Source organism: Staurois parvus, unplaced genomic scaffold, assembly GCF_062004578.1.
Source record: "Staurois parvus isolate SC_StPar_1 unplaced genomic scaffold, SC_StPar_1.0 ptg001267l, whole genome shotgun sequence".
Lineage (NCBI taxonomy): Eukaryota > Metazoa > Chordata > Amphibia > Anura > Ranidae > Staurois > Staurois parvus.
This window is the reverse complement of record NW_028319063.1, coordinates 121023-125000: the sequence shown is the minus strand read 5'-3', so window position 1 is coordinate 125000 and position 3978 is coordinate 121023.

Sequence of the window (3978 nt, the reverse complement as noted above, 5' to 3'; positions counted from 1 at the left end):
TGTCACTGGGGGTAATTGTGCCCCACAGTTGGTGTCATGGGGAGGAATTGTGCCCCACAGTTGGTGTTATTGGGAAGAATTGTGCCCATCGTTTGTGTCATTAAGAGAAATTGTGCTCCATGCTTGGTGCCATTGGGAGTAATTGTGCCACATCATTGGTGTCATTGGGAGGAATTGTGCCCCATCATTGGTATCATTGGAAGGAAATGCTCCCCATTGTTGTCATTGGGAAGAATACTGCCCCATCGTTGGTGTCATTAACAGGAACTGTGCTCCACCCTAGGTGCTATTGGGAGGAATTGTGCCACATCATTGGTGTCATTGGGAAGAATTGTGCCCCATCATTGGTGTCATTGAGAGGAATTGTGCCCCATTGTTGGTATCATTGGGAGGAATTCTGCCTCATTGTTGGTGTCATTGGGAGGAATTGTGCCCCATCATTGGTGTTATTGAGAGGAATTGTGCCCCATCATTGGTATTATTAGCAGGATTGTGCCCCATCGTTGGGAACAATTGTGCCCCATCTTTGGTGTCATTGGGAAGAATTGTGCCCCATCATCATACCTTCATTGGTGTCAGTGGCGGAAATGTGCTACAAGGTTGGTGTCAGTGGGGGAAATGTGCTCCATGGTTGGTGTCAGTGGATAAAATATTGCCACAAGGCAAAAAAAAAGCAACCAAAAAGGGCCACATATGTCTGCTGGGCAGCAGTTTGGAAACCACTGCTGTATTGTAAGATTTGTCCATCAAAACTATAGAGATAGCTGGGAACAATGTAACTGATAGTATAGCAGAACAGGAAGTGATCAGCTGACAACATCTCTGCTTAGACCAAAAGGTCCTACCAGGAGGAGCCTCTGTGTGACGTCATCACGCACGTTGTTTCCCAAGTGGCAATGCTGGTATTGTGCTCAGTTTTCCTGTTTATCCTACTTTAGCTGATTGGCTGAGCTGATAACATTATGAGCCTTTCTAATTGGAGCCACCTAGTGGCAGAGGGTGTGATTTGTGCAGTCCAAGCTGCTGCTGAGCCTACCTATACTGTACATGCTGCATTGCCCTCCTATGGTACCCAGGTCCTCCACCTCTGGTAAGGACTTTGTGCACCGAGAAGTGGAGCACGTCTTTGGCGGTGATTTTGCAATACCAGTTTGGGGATAATTTTTGGACTTTAAAGTGTTCCTAAACCCAGGACCCTGCATTCACTATATCCGGTCTCCCCGGACCCTGCATTCACTATATCTGGTCTCCCAGGACCCTGCATTCACTATATCCGCTCTCCCCGGACCCTGCATTCACTATATCCGCTCTCCCTGGACCCTGCATTCAGTATATCTGGTCTCCCCGGACCCTGCATTCACTATATCCGCTCTCCCCGGACCCTGCATTCACTATATCCGGTCTCCCCGGACCCTGCATTCACTATATCCGGTCTCCCCGGACCCTGCATTCACTATATCCGCTCTCCCCGGACCCTGCATTCACTATATCCGGTCTCCCCGGACCCTGCATTCACTATATCCGCTCTCCCTGGACCCTGCATTCACTATATCTGGTCTCCCCGGACCCTGCATTCAGTATATCCGCTCTCCCCGGACCCCGCATTCACTATATCCGCTCTCCCCGGACCCCGCATTCACTATATCCGCTCTCCCCGGACCCCGCATTCACTATATCCGCTCTCCCCGGACCCCGCATTCACTATATCCGCTCTCCCCGCACCCCACATTCACTATATCCGTTCTCCCCGGACCCCACATTCACTGTATCCGGTCTCCCACAATATAAAGAACATGGAAATGCAATTATTTTAGTAAATATAAACTGCTAAATAAATTTTCTCATCAGCAGTATAAAGCAGTCTTGTGACTTCTATCAGTGTCCAGCAGAGCACTGGCTAAAGCTTGTAGGAGAAATTTTAATTTTGCTCTAGGAGGATGTAGAACCCCTGACCTCTGCCTGGACAGCGCTGGTTGACCTTGTGCTGATCACACGCACTCTCCCAAGAAAAAAAAAAAACTCTTTAGCAATACACACCAAACTGAGCATGTGCAACTGGTCCCTAGCCTCTGTTTTATCAGGGGATATTTGGGGGGACATTAGAAGAAGGGGAGGATCAGAGAAGACAGGATCAGACATCCTTTTTACACAATGCAGAGGATTAACCCCTTAGGCTCCACAGTGAGTATAACAAGCATGCTTTACTGCATCTACAGACTGATTGTACTGTGGGGGGTTAGTAACACTTTAGGCATTAAATTGGACATTTATTTTTAGTTTTTACTCAATCACTTTTCCATTATTGATGCACTTTATTCATGCTAAGTTATTGTATATGTGAGCACTGATTTTGATATCATCTTTGTTTTTATATATTTATTTGTTCACAAATGGATTCAATTGAGGTATATTTTGTAAATTTATTTATTTACATGTTTGATTAATTTGAGATCATTTAAAGGGACAGCGCATCTGTTCTTGGTATAGGTGTCATTATTAATATTATTATACAGAGTTAAAGGGGTATTAACCCCCCAAAAACATTATATTGCAGCATACTAATTTTTAGTTGTGGTGGCTGCATTTGTTTTTATTTTTTATTTGACTTTTTCATTTTACCTGTGCACCATATGTTCCCCCTGCTGCCCCGCCCCCTTGTATGGACCCACCCCCCGCAGTGCTGCTGGCTTCTTCTTCTCTCCCTCCTGCTGGCTTTCAGCTGCTGCAGAGAGAGTCATACAGGGGATCAGTTCCACTATTCCTACCATTGACACCAATGCTGGGGCACTATTCCTCCCACTGACACCAATGATGGGGCACTATTCCTCTTACTGACACCAATGATGGGGCACTATTCCTCCCACTGACACCAACGCTGGGGCACTATTCCTCCCACTGACACCAACGATGGGGCACTATTCCTCCCACTGATACCAACGATGGGGCACTATTCCTCCCACTGACACCAACGCTGGGGCGCTATTCCTCCCACTGACACCAACGATGGGGCGCTATTCCTCCCACTGACACCAACGATGGGGCGCTATTCCTCCCACTGACACCAACGATGGGGCACTATTCCTCCCACTGACACCAACGATGGGGCGCTATTCCTCCCACTGATAACAATGATGGGGCACTATTCCTCCCACTGACACCAATGATGGGGCACTATTCCTCCCACTGATACCAACGATGGGGCACTATTCCTCCCACTGACACCAATGATGGGGCACTATTCCTCCCACTGATACCAATGATGGGGCACTATTCCTCCCACTGATACCAACGATGGGGCACTATTCCTCCCACTGACACCAACGATGGAGCGCTATCCCTCCCACTGACACCAATGATGGGGCACTATTCCTCCCACTGATACCAACACAGGGGAACTATTCCTCCCACTGACAGCAACGATTGAGCACTCTCCTCTCCCACTGACACCAATGATGGGGCACTATTCCTCCCACTGACACCAGCTCTGGGGCACTATTCTTCCCACTGACACCAACAATGGAGCAGTATTCCTCCCACTGACACTAACACTGGGGTACTATTCCACTCACTGACACCAACACGGGGGCACTATTCTTCCCACTGACACCAACGATAGAACACTATCCCTGACACCAATGATGGGGCACTATTCCTCCCACTGACACCAACGATAGAACACTATCCCTGACACCCGTGCTGGGGCACTATTCCTCCCACTGACACCAACAATGGAGCACTATTCCTCCCACTGACACCAATGATGGGGCACTATTCCTCCCACTGACACCAACGATAGAACACTATCCCTGACACCCACGCTGGGGCACTATTCCTCCCACTGACACCAACTCTGGGGCACTATTTATCCCACTTAGACCAACTCTGGGGCACTATTTATCCCACTGACACCAATGCTGGAGCACTATTCCTCCCACTGACACCAATGATGGGGCACTATTTCTCCCACTGACACCAATG